Source organism: Mytilus trossulus, chromosome 4 (assembly GCF_036588685.1).
Source record: "Mytilus trossulus isolate FHL-02 chromosome 4, PNRI_Mtr1.1.1.hap1, whole genome shotgun sequence".
Taxonomy (NCBI): domain Eukaryota; kingdom Metazoa; phylum Mollusca; class Bivalvia; order Mytilida; family Mytilidae; genus Mytilus; species Mytilus trossulus.
The window spans coordinates 42,462,822-42,476,676 of NC_086376.1; the positions used below are offsets into that span (position 1 = coordinate 42,462,822).

Sequence of the window (13,855 nt, forward strand, 5' to 3'; positions counted from 1 at the left end):
AGATAGTCAGTCTCAGTACAGTAGAAACAGTACCTTACAAGATAGTCATTCTCAGTACAGTAGAAACAGTGCCTTACAAGATAGTCAGTCTCAGTACAGCAGAAACTGTGTCTTACAAGATAGTCAGTCTCAGTACAGTAGAAACTGTGCCTTACAAGATATAGTCAGTCTCAGTACAGTAAATACAGTGCCTTACAAGATAGTCAGTCTCAGTACAGTAGAAACAGTGCCTTACAAGATAGTCAGTCTCAGTACAGTAGAAACTGTGCATTACAAGATAGTCAGTCTCAGTACAGTAGAAACAGTACCTTACAAGATAGTCAGTCTCAGTACAGTAGAAACAGTGCCTTACAAGATAGTCATTCTCAGTACAGTAGAAACTGTGCATTACATGTCAAGATAGTCAGTCTCAGTACAGTATAAACTGTGCATTACATGTCAAGATAGTCAGTCTCAGAACAGTAGAAACAGTGTTTTACATGTCAAGATAGTTAGTCTCAGTACAGTAGAAATAGTGCTTTACAAGACAGTCAGTCTCAGTACAGTAGAAACAGTGTCTTACAAGATAGTCAGTCTCAGTACAGTAGAAACTGTGCCTTACAAGATATAGTCAGTCTCAGTACAGTATAAACTGTGCATTACATGTCAAGATAGTTAGTTATAGTACAGAAGAAACAGTGCCTTACAAGATAGTCAGTCTCAGTACAGTAGAAACAGTGCTTTACATGATAGTCAGTCTCGGTACAGTATAAACTGTGCATTACATGTCAAGATAGTCAGTCTCAGTACAGTAGAAACAGTGCCTTGCAAGATAGTCAGTCTCGGTACAGTAGAAACAGTGCCTTACATGTCAAGATAGTCAGTCTCAGTGCAGTAGAAACAGTGCCTTACAAGATAGTCAGTCTCAGTACAGTAGAAACAGTGCCTTACAAGTTAGTCAGTCTCAGTACAGTAGAAACAGTGCCTTACAAGATAATCAGTCTCAGTACAGTAGAAACAGTGCCTTACAAGATAGTCAGTCTCGGTACAGTAGAAACAGTACTTTACAAGATAGTCAGTCTCAGTACAGTATAAACTGTGCATTACATGTCAAGATAGTCAGTCTCAGTGCAGTAAAAACAGTGCCTTACAAGATAGTCAGTCTCAGTACAGTAGAAACAGTGCCTTACAAGATAGTCAGTCTCGGTACAGTAGAAACAGTGCTTTACAAGATAGTCAGTCTCAGTACAGTAGAAACAGTGCCTTACATGTCAAGATAGCCAGTCTCAGTACAGTAGAAACTGTGCATTACATGTCAAGATAGTTAGTTTTAGTACAGAAGAAACAGTGCCTTACAAGATAGTCAGTCTCAGTACAGTAGAAACAGTGCTTTGCATGTCAAGATAGTCAGTCTCAGTACAGTAGAAACTGTGCATTACATGTCAAGATAGTTAGTCTCAGTACAGTAGAAACAGTGCTTTACAAGATAGTCAGTCTCAGTACAGTAGAAACAGTGCCTTACAAGATAGTCATTCTCAGTACAGTAGAAACTGTGCATTACATGTCAAGATAGTCAGTCTCAGTACAGTAGGAACAGTGCCTTACATGTCAAGATGGTCAGTCTCAGTACAGTAGAAACAGCGCTTTACAAGATAGTCAGTCTCAGACTCTCAGTACAGAATAAACTGTGCATAACATGTCAAGATAGTCAGTCTCAGAACAGTATAAACTGTGCATTACATGTCAAGATAGTCAGTCTCAGTACAGTAGAAACAATGCTTTACATGATAGTCAGTCTCGGTACAGTATAAACTGTGCATTACATGTCAAGATAGTCAGTCTCAGTACAGTAGAAACAGTGCTTTACAAGATAGTCAGTCTCAGTACAGTAGAAACAGTGTCTTACAAGATAGTCAGTCTCAGTACAGTAGAAACTGTGCCTTACAAGATAGTCAGTCTCGGTACAGTAGAAACAGTACTTTACAAGATAGTCAGTCTCAGTGCAGTATAAACTGTGCATTACATGTCAAGATAGTCAGTCTCAGTGCAGTAGAAACAGTGCCTTACAAGATAGTCAGTCTCAGTACAGTAGAAACAGTGCCTTACAAGATAGTCAGTCTCGGTACAGTAGAAACAGTGCCTTACAAGATAGTCAGTCTCAGTACAGTATAAACTGTGCATTACATGTCAAGATAGTCAGTCTCAGTACAGTATAAACTGTGCATTACATGTCAAGATAGCCAGTCTCAGTACAGTAGAAACTTTGCCTTACATGTCAAGATAGTCAGTCTCAGTACAGTATAAACTGTGCATTACATGTCAAGATAGTTAGTTTTAGTACAGAAGAAACAGTGCATTACAAGATAGTCAGTCTCAGTACAGTATAAACTGTGCATTACATGTCAAGATAGTCAGTCTCAGTACAGTATAAACTGTGCATTAGAAGATGGTCAGTCTCAGTACAGTAGAAACTGTGCCTTACAATATAGTCAGTCTCAGTACAGTAGAAACAGTGCCTTACATGTCAAGATAGTTAGTCTCAGTACAGTAGAAACAGTGCTTTACAAGATAGTCAGTCTCAGTACAGTAGAAACCGTGCCTTTCAAGATAGCCAGTCTCAGTACAGTAGAAACAGTGCCTTACATGTCAAGATAGTCAGTCTCAGTACAGTATAAACTGTGCATTACATGGCAAGATAGTCAGTCTCAGTACAGTAGAAACCGTGCCTTACATGTCAAGATAGTTAGTCTCAGTACAGTAGAAACAGTGCTTTACAAGATAGTCAGTCTCAGTACAGTAGAAACAGTGCCTTACAAGATAGTCAGTCTCAGTACAGTAGAAACAGTGTCTTACAAGATAATCAGTCTCAGTACAGTAGAAACTGTGTCTTACAAGATAGTCAGTCTCAGTACAGTAGAAACTGTGCCTTACATGTCAAGATAGTTAGTCTCAGTACAGTAGAAACAGTGCCTTACAAGATAGTTAGTCTCAGTGCAGTAGAAACTGTGCCTTACAAGATAGTCAGTCTAAGTACAGTAGAAACAGTGTCTTACAAGATAGTCAGACTCAGTACAGTAGAAACTGTGCCTTACAAGATAGTCAGTCTCAGTACAGTAGAAACAGTGCCTTACAAGATAGTCAGTCTCAGTACAGTAGAAACAGTGCCTTACAAGATAGTCATTCTCAGTACAGTAGAAATTGTGCATAACATGTCAAGATAGTCATTTTCAGTACAGAAGAAAATGTGCATTACATGTCAAGATAGTCATTCTCAGTACAGTAGAAACTGTGCATTACAAGATAGTCAGTCTTTAGTATTATTATATCCTGCTTGGTTTTTGAAATATTTAATAGAAATACTTGTAAACTGTAAATATAAAAAAGAAGATGTGGTATGATTGCCAATGAGACAACTACCCACAAAAAGACCAAAATGACACAAACATTAACCACTATAGGTCACCGTACGGCCTTCAACAATGAGCAAAGCCTGTTTTTGAAAATATTTTTGAAACACAATATTGCTATATGTATTTATCCTATATTTTTCTTTAAGACTTATATAAAATATCATTCATACAATAAAATTATGAAACAAGTTTATTTCTACAAGCTTTGATATATGGGAGATAACTCAGTTTTTGTGATAATTGTTTGTTGACCAACGTTTTGAAATGTTATGTTTTCATGTTATATGATTTACTTATTTCTAGAATACATTAATATCATATTTAAAAATATTATAGCAATTTGTATCTTATATACCTGCATGGTATTCACATGTGCATGTTTACAGTTTCTGTACAGGTTAATTACATGATCACTGAAGTAAGTTGCTTTTGCTTTAGTTAAATTTACACATTGGTATATTTCTTTCAGATATATTACAATTGAGGATGAAGATATCTTTTATAGAAGGTCATCTGATATAATCAATTTGCAGCTATCAAAAGTTAAAATTGCCGAACAAATTCAATGATATATATTTGTCTGTCTGTCAAACCCTCCATATGTCTTGTAATGGCAACTCCTCTTTAACAAATGGGCAGATAGGTTTAATATTTACAAAGTTGCTGTGAGTACACAACCTGAGCACATGTATGACGGAAAATAATGATGGTTCAAAATATTTTTATGGAGATAATTGAACTATTCTAAGTTTAATATTGCAATATGTGTCAACACTGGACTTGTAAACACAACTCCTCATAAATTGCATGATCGTTATTGATGAAACATTACTTATAATGTTACAATAAGCAATCAAGAATGTGCACAATGGAAAATAATTGTGGTTTAAAATATTTCAAGGGAGATAATTGAATTAACTTAATCTTTATTGCAATATGTTGCAACAGGTCTTAATGTAAGATCATTATGTGACAACGCTCTTTAATGGCTTGAATGAAATTGATCAACTTTTTACAGTTGCAGGACACAATCATGGAATAATTATTATTAACTGTTTAAGTCCCTTTATAACTTTCAAAAGCAATGAATTTGTGTTCTCCGACAAATTCTTATAATTTTGTTTGCCGTGTAGCAGTGATCCTTCCCTCCCCCTCACCCACCACACAATTTTTAAAAATCATATCTTTTGCTTTAACCTTTCTGATACAGGTATCCAAAAGAATCAAATTTCATATCACACTAGAACAAAGGGATAAAGCGGAGAAAAGACATCAAGTCTCTTATGGCCAAGAACTCAAAAGAACAAAGATTATATGTTGGTGACTGCCCAATGGAGTTAATGGTGAAAGTTGGAAAGTTGATGATTTTTTTTTAAAGTTGGTTTATTTTTTATACATTACTTTTATTCTCAAAAGTTGTAATAATCAGCATGCCTTGCAATATTTTGCATTTCCTCAGTAATGGCAAGAGTATGAAAAGGATTGAAAAACATAAAACAAATATAAATAATGTGAAGCAACTAATATAAGATTCATGATATTGCTCATTATCTTCCAGAATACTTTAATAATCTTTAACATATAATGGCCAAATAAAATCTATCAAAGAATCTATAACCAGAACTACAAAGATTTTGTAGTCTTGCTTTATATTAACATGCATTTTATTATACATGTACCCTAAATATTAAGGAGAGATACATATTGATTTGTAAGTTTGTTCATCTGTACATTTGTCTGTTTGTCCGTAAAAACAAGTTTTTATGCTACATAGCTAAAAATAAAAATGTGAGAAAAAAAATCTAGCTATTCTATAAAATTCCACATAGTATAAACAATTTTTAATAACACAGAGTTCAGATTTTTTCTTTATATTTTAAAAATGAAGGGAAAGTGATGTATGAATCCTATTTGAAAAAAGATGTTATTGTTACTTCACAGCGGGGTAAAGGGTTAATGGACAATACAATGGCAGCATAGTTTTGTCACAGTACTAGGCGCTGCAGCTAAAGAAAATTGCAGATTTTGTAAGGTGAGAAATATTTTACAATTATCATGATAAATATATAACATCGCTGTCAATGCTTTAGACATTACCTAATAATGTTTTTGTACTGCAACTAAACACATTGATAGCTATTCAAATTTTAACACACTCTTTTCAGACTTTTTTTCATCTCAAATGAACCCCTAATGGTGAAATGTCTATTGTGTTATATTATGCCATAACTTTTTGAAATGTATAGCTTATCAAAAAAAATGATGTCTGAATTTGTTTCTTTTTGAAAGGGATCTACCACCAGATTTACTGCACTGCTGATATTTGGGTGAGATATATTTTTTGATATTGCTATCCTCCATGCTCAGTTGCTCCACAGATTTACAGAAGGTATTTAATATACTAGTAATAATTTATTATGTGATTTAAATACTTGACTTTTTATGTCCCAACTGTTGTAGCTTTTGGTTCTGATTTTGATTTTAGTTGGGGTGGGGTTGGGGGTGGAGCTAGGCTATGATGAATATAAAAAAAAGCAGGACAAGAGTTTTGAGTTTTAAAAGAAAAAGATTACAACTAAAAAGAAAGCTGGACAATATAGTATTTCACCCCCTTTAAATCAAATGATAGCTTTTTGTAGTAATAGACAGTCTGTCTACCAAGATAGAGAGAGACTTTTATGAAATTTGGATATATTTTAGATTTATATTTATAGTATTTTGTGAAAGACATTTGTATTAAAGAAAATTGAAGCCGTTAATAAATATGTTTTATTGTCGTATTTCTCTTATTTAGACTAAGCCACATCAACTATGTTTATAATGCCCAATTTTATTTTTCATGTACCATTTTTGAAATCTTGATTATGAATATTTGATTTGGAAAAAAAATCTCCCTACTTTTATAATGATAAATAGTGTTGAAAGTCTTAGTAAGTCTTTTAAAGTACATTTATTTAGAATTTCATAGAATATGTCTATATTATCTTGTTTTAATAATTTGCATGTCATAACAGGAAAACATACAACTAGCCATTAACAACACTGACTGGAATGGTATCCATCACAAATGTGGAAGTTCTTTTATCTTCTACCATAAATCTAGTCAAAGGAAGGATTTTAAAGCTGTTGTAAGTAAATCTTTTTAAAAATCAAACAATTTAGAATTATTAAAAGACTATATTGATTGATTGATTGTTGGTGCTTTACACCACTTTTAAGGGCCACTTTTGGACTATATTGTGGTGGCCAGGTTGTTAGAGGAAGCCAGAGTGTCTGAAAAAAAACCCACCATTGTGAAACTGACAATTCTAGTCAATTTAAATTAGAGTCAAGTGCACCAGCACATAAAGGTTTTCAACTCATGTGTTGACTGGCTTGTGATTACAGTAGTAGAACAACTTATACCACTTGGCCAACAAGGTCCTTCAAAAAGTAATGACAAAGTTACATAAATGTTAATTTAAGCTGGTACCCAACACTACAGGGAGATAACTCTGTATAATCATTGAAGAGTTCCAATCAGCTGTATTTTGAAGGAAATATTATGCTTCTCAATTGCCAAAATTAGTGTTTGTCAAACTGCTACATACCCTATGATTTTTTTGTTAGAAAAAGTGATTTTAATTTTAATATTGTTTTTTGAGATTTTAATATTTTGATCAAGGGATCAAAGTAAATATTTTGCCAAATTGTATGAAAATTGAGCAAGACAAATTAATTTCAGTCAAGATGTTCAGTACCAGCTTAAAAATGTTTCTTGACTGCATGGAACATTACAATTTAAAGTTAACTTATTTACTATTTTGAAGTATTAAGTTTTACCATTTTTCAAATTTCTCATTATATTAAAAACAAAAATCCATCTTATTATAGAACAGAAATGTTGTTTTAAAATCATTTACAAAAGTGATATGGAGCCAGTGACCTATAACAATTTACTCTTATTTCACTAAACAATAAAAAATAAAAAATGTGATAGATAAAAGCAGAATATTCTCAGGTTAAAATTAAAGTTCAAGGTTACTTTGAATGGTAGTGGGTCACCAGTGTAATGTGGACATATTTTCTTCTTGTTACTTTTTTTTGCAATTTATAATCATGATATGTTTTAATGTTTGTCAGGTTCAGCTTGCTCCATTTTTAGTGAAAAGGGGCTGGATATGAGCAGGTAGTACAACTTTAGTGTATGCTAGCAGAGGTAATACAAATACTTTATATAAAAAAAAAATTTATCAGATCTATTTAGACTAGATCAATACATTTCATTTCAATTGAAATATCATTATGATTTAACTTGCAAAGAACAGATACCAACTTGTTCACATGTACATGTGGTTATCACTTCTGGACTCTTTTACTGAGTTTTAATATGTGTGATATGTTTTTATTATAGTCTTTTACTCCTTTAAATATTGGCTTAATTCAGTATCACTTGCAATCATATTTCTGTTTTGGGGGCATTAAGTTTTTGGTGAATTTTGTAGTTGCATCAATTTGAAACACAGTTCTCATATTAATAGATGTAGGAAGATGCGGTATGAGGGCCAATATGATGATGAGTTATAATGATACATGATCTTTCCAAATCATGGTAACCAAATTAGCTGAATATAAGTAAATTGCTTAAAATTGACCTTGTTTTTAATTTTTATAATTTTTAAAAAGAGAGAGAGTATTTTAAAGAAGCAGTCTATTTTTGATACTATTAATCGAGGTGAATCTTAAAGTTTACAGTGTCTAATAACCAAACATCAGTAATAATAAAATTGAGTAATTGTTAACAATGAATGTACTTATTGTTTTACAGGTTTCCAGAGACCATAAGAAAACAAAAAATGCAGCACAATTTGCAAACTGAAGACAATATAAGGATGCTTGGTGTTCCAACTGAGTACACAAAAGGTACAACACATTCTAATGCAATTATTTTGAATCAATGGATCTGATTGGATGACAGTTAGCGTAAAATTCTCTTTCTCCTTGTCTGTTACTCAGGGAGCTGACATTTTTGAAATATGAAATTTATTGACATGTTATTTCTACAATAATTAGCAAAGCAACTCACCTGTTGCACCAAAAATCTACTTTTCATTAAATTTTATTACATTTTGAAGTTGCTAAGAAGTTAGAAAACTCCCTGTGTTGCTTGTTCTATGTCATAAAGTGTATCGATAATGTAACCTAAGTTTTGGCCCCAAAGAAGATAACACCTTTTCACGGAATTCTCTTGAACGAACATTTAATTTACACTGAAATAATGATTGAAATGGAATTATGGGCCTCACCAGGAAAACTCAATCTGTGCAATAAAACTAATTGATAAAGGGGGCGCTACTTCAAGCACATGTTTTAACATCCAGCCTCTTTTCTCAATAGCTGCCGAAGGAAGAGCATGTACAAAAATTTAATGTTTTAATCCCCTCCCCCTCCCCCTTCTTCCACCTTGAAAAGAGGTTTGTTAATTGTTGAATTGAATGGGGACAAAAAGATCGGTATCTGCTCCAAAAAGTTGAGGTGAGACACTATAATTGACAAATTTATAGTCAAGGGGAAATAACTCTAAATAGATTGGCTTTTCAAAAAATTCAATTTCAATAATTGATGACATTTGTCTTTTTATTTATTAAATAATTTGCTAATTGGTTCTGACAATGAAAGTATTAAAATTGAGAATGGAAATGGGGAATGTATCAAAGAGACAACAACCCGACCATAGAACACAACAGCAGAAGGTCACCAACAGGTCTTCAATGTAACGAGAAATTCCCGCACCTGGAGGCGTCCTTCAGCTGGCCCCTATACAAATATATACTAGTTCAGTGATAATGAACGCCATACTAATTTCCAAATTGTACACAAGAAACTAAAATTAAAATAATACAAGACTAAACAAAGACCAGAGGCTCCTGACTTGGGACAGGTGCAAAAATGCGGCAGGGTTAAACATGTTTATGAGATCTCAACCCTCCCCCTATACCTCTAGTCAATGTAGAAAAGTAAACACATAACCATACGTACATTTAAATTCAATTCAAGAGAAGTCCGAGTCTGATGTCAGAAGATGTAACCAAAGAAAATAAACAAAATGACAATTATACATAAATAACAACTGACTACTAGCAGTTAACTGACATGCCAGCTCCAGACTTCAATAAAACTGATTGAAAGATTATGATTTCATCATATGAATATCAGGCACAATCCTTCCCGTTAGGGGTTTAGTATCATTCCATCATAATTAACATATATGAGAAGAACATAACCCGTGTCATGCCAACAACTGTTTTTTAAAAAAATGTGTTTAGTTCCGATATAAAAACCCTATAAGTGAATCAATATCAACGCCAAAATATGCAATCTTTAATGTCCTTACAACAGTATGATAACTATATCTCTTCTTAATAAGTCTATTTAAAGGTTTTGTTAGTTTCTGTGGTGAATACTGACATTTTTGTGCTTTATAAAGAATATTGCCATAAAAAATTGGATGTGAAATACCTAAACGTATAAGCAGTCTGCATGTTGAGCTATATTTACGAATGATGTCCTTATAATGATGATAAAATTTAGTAAATGTTTTGACTAGTTTGTGATATCGAAAACCCTGGTGTAATAATTTTTCAGTAATACATAAATTTCTCTCGTTAAAATCTAAAACATTGTTACATGCACGAGCGAATCGTACAAGTTGAGATATATAAACATATATTGTATATTGTATATTTAAATTCACAATTGGTGCTAATAATTGTAGTGTATGCAAATATTATACATGTATCTTTTGATATGATTAATTTTAAAACATAAACTATCACATCTGTGGCCTGCATAATCATAACATGTGTTAGTTTTTATTTTGACTTTAGTGGACCATAAATATTTGCTAGTGTGGTCTTTATTGACATGATTACTATTGAATTGAATTTTAAACTTTATCAGTAATATTAGTATTTCCAAAATAATACATTTTTATTTGTCGAGCCTTCGACTTAAGTCGAAAAAGTGAGACTAAGCGATCCTACATTTCGTAGGCGGCGGCGGCCACAAATATTCACTCTGTGGTTAAAGTTTTTGAAATTTTGATAACTTTCTTAAACTATACTGGATTTCTACCAAACTTGGATAGAAGCTTGTTTATGATCATAAGATAGTATCCAGAAGTAAATTTTGTAAAAATAAAATTACATTTTTTCCGTATTTTACTTATAAATGGACTTAGTTTTTTCTGCGGGGAAACATAACATTCACTCTGTGGTTAAAGTTTTTAGAATTTTAATAACTTTCTTAAATTATCCTGGGTTTGTACCAAACTTGGTCAGAAGCTTGTTTATGATCATAAGATAGTATCCAGAAGTAAATGTTGTAAAAAAATAAATCCATTTTTTCCGTATTTTACTTTTAAATGGACTTTAGATTTTTGCTTCCAATTAACATTAGGGAGCTACCATTTTTATGGGGGGCTAGGATGAAAAATTTTGTCCTGCATTTCTTTTTAGTTGTAATCTCTGTCCTGCCTTTTTATTTTTCACTCTATCCGGTCCTGCTTTTTTTTTTTTTTTAGTTTATCCTGACTTTTTTTACATAAATTGTCATCTTGACTTTTTTTTTGCAAGTGTCTCATCCGGCTTTTTTTTTTTACTCAAAACTCCTGTCCTGCCTATTTTTTTTCAAATTTCATCCTAGCCCCCCCCCCCCCCCCCCCATAAAAATCAAATGGTAGCTCCCTTACATACAGTCTGCAGTTTTCAAAACATTTATTAGATTCATCAACTATCCTAGATTTTTACCAAACTTCAACAGAAGTTTCTTACAATCATAAGATAGTATCAAGAGGAATATTTTTATTGATTTTTTTCCTCATTTTTGTTGAGCCTGCAATTTACAGCAAAAGAAGGTGAGACACTGCGTTCTGCTGAACCCTTACAAATTTTATATTAATTGCAGAGTTAATCCAGCAAGACAACAGTTGAGGAAATATGCCATGCAGTAATTCAGAGTTTTGTGTGTGGAAACCAAACTGAAAGTAATGATGGTATGATATCATGTTAATATTTTGAAAATTAATATAAAAATATAATTAGTAGTATTTATTTGCACCTGTTATAATAGTAATCAGCAAAGAGGTTTATATGCCAAATCAGTCACTGATAATTTTGATCTTGATCAAGACAATGTATCGTCTCGTATTGTGTTTTCGACCGTCTTACATTTTCGACCTAATTCTACTTTCACTTCCTGTATGTTGCGCATGCCCGCATGACATCATATTCCACTGCTATACTTAGTAACAATAGCAAATGATACCACGTGGGATGAACATTTTTCAAATAAAGTTAAAATATTAAGTATTTACATTTTTTTATTTGATATCACATTTTTGTACCCTTTTCCCTAATACTAGTTTTACCTTCCAAAAGAATCGATCTAAAATATACAAATTTTTTAAACTTATGGCAGAGGTCTTTTTGCATGCAAAGTTAACTTCAAGGTCATTAAGTCACATGGCTGTCAGGTGGTTAGTTGTAATACTGAAAGTTAATTTGAATACGGAAATACGCATGCTCCTTACAGCTTTTTACCGAAAAAATAAAATATCAGTTAAATTTTATTTACAGAAAAAATAGTGTCAGTGGAAATTACAGACAATACTCACCAACCTCACTTCACAATGGATTAACCAAATTATTTAACAAAAACATGAATGTATACAAGACCATACAAGTCTTCCAAAGTGCCTCATTCTGAAATGTGTACAACTTGTCCAAAAAAGACATCAAAATAATATTTTATATCTTATAGTTGTATATTTAACCATTTAATTCTTTAAGTCATAAGTTTGATCGCCTCTAACACTTTGATATAAACTTTGGTATCAAATTTAAAACCAATTCCAAATACCTACGACATGTAGTTTCATCGCACCTCTGAGTCCTACATATATAAAAAACAAGAATGTGTCCATAGTACACGGATGCCCCACTCACACTATCATTTTACATGTTCACTGGACCGTGAAAAATTGGGGTCTTTACTTTAATTTGGCATTAAAATTAGAAAGATCATATCATAGTTAAAATGTGTACTAAGTTTCAAGTTGATTGGACTTCAACTTCATCAAAAACTACCTTGACCAAAAACTTTAACCTGAGCTTCACACTATCTTTTTCTTTGTTCAGTGGACCATGAATTTGGGGTCAATACTTTAATTTTACATTAAAATTAGAAAGATCATATCATAGGGAACATGTGTACTAAGTTTCAAATTGATTGGACTTCAACTTCATCAAAAACTACCTCGACCAAAAACTTTAACCTGAAGCGGGACGAAGGAACGAACGAACGGACGAACGAAATGGAGGCACAGACCAGAAAACATAATGCCCCTCTACTATCGTAGGTGGGGCATAAAAGTTGCTAAAATAGCTGTTGAAGAGATGGACCTGAAGCAACGCCAAATCAGAACAAAAAATCAGATTTCAAAAAAAATAATGAGCATGAGTTACAACATACAAATAAAATTGAAACATGGAATGTGTCAAAGAGACAAAAATTTACCCAACCAAAATGTACAGTACAATCCAAGACCACCAATATCTTGCTATTAAATACATGATTATCTACTTTATTGGGTTTTAAGTTTCTAGTATTTTTTAATTTAGAATCTATTTAGAACTCAAATATAAACTTTTTGTCAGGGGAAAAAAAAACAAAATTGTGTACCTATTAAACTTAGAAACTGATAAAAAAAAACTTGAAAAAATGTGCAGAATTGTAAATAAGATTTTTTTAAATGAACAAAGTGATCTATTAATGCATGCACTGAAATGTATATAGGTAAATACATAAACAGTTATAATAAAATCGATACAAACAAACAGAGAAATATGGGGTCTAAAAGTACTGAATCATAACTGATTAAATCAGTACTGAAACAGTACCAACAAAATCAGTCTTTAAACAGTAAAAATCAAAATCAGTACTGAAAAGGTACTGACAAAATCAGTTCTGAAACATTTCATTGATTTCATTGAAAGTAAAATACTATAAGTATTTAGTCTTTCCTAACAGTACTGATATGTACGAGGCTAGAAATGTACAAAAAAAATGTAGATAAATTCTGGGTAGTCATAATATGCAAGCGGGGGAATATTCTTTCGTGGTTGATTTTCTGACAGAATCATTCTGATATTTAATTTCAGGCTCCAATTATATGTATAAAGAGGAAGAAGTGATATATTGTGAAAGATCCTGGAATGTTCAACTGTATTTAGAAACTATTGGATAAATACGGACAGAATTTACACCTGAGAAGCCAGTATCATCTTTTCTTGCAATTGGAAACTATATGTAAACTGCTGAAACTTGAGAACAACATTAAAAGCCAAGATCAACAATACACATGCCTTTGCTTTATCTTTTACCTCTGACCTAAATGACCATAATTTACATCATTTGGCATTTGTTGT

At 32.5% G+C, this 13,855-nt stretch overlaps 1 long non-coding RNA gene across 1 annotated transcript; it reads left to right on the top strand.

The window, feature by feature from the left end:
* The first annotated feature begins 4,806 nt into the window (after positions 1-4,806).
* Positions 4,807-13,855, top strand: LOC134715309 (uncharacterized). Its single transcript, XR_010106653.1, has 7 exons — positions 4,807-5,421; positions 5,679-5,778; positions 6,404-6,517; positions 7,512-7,587; positions 8,197-8,291; positions 11,334-11,421; positions 13,589-13,855. It is a non-coding gene; the product is annotated as an uncharacterized LOC134715309 (long non-coding RNA).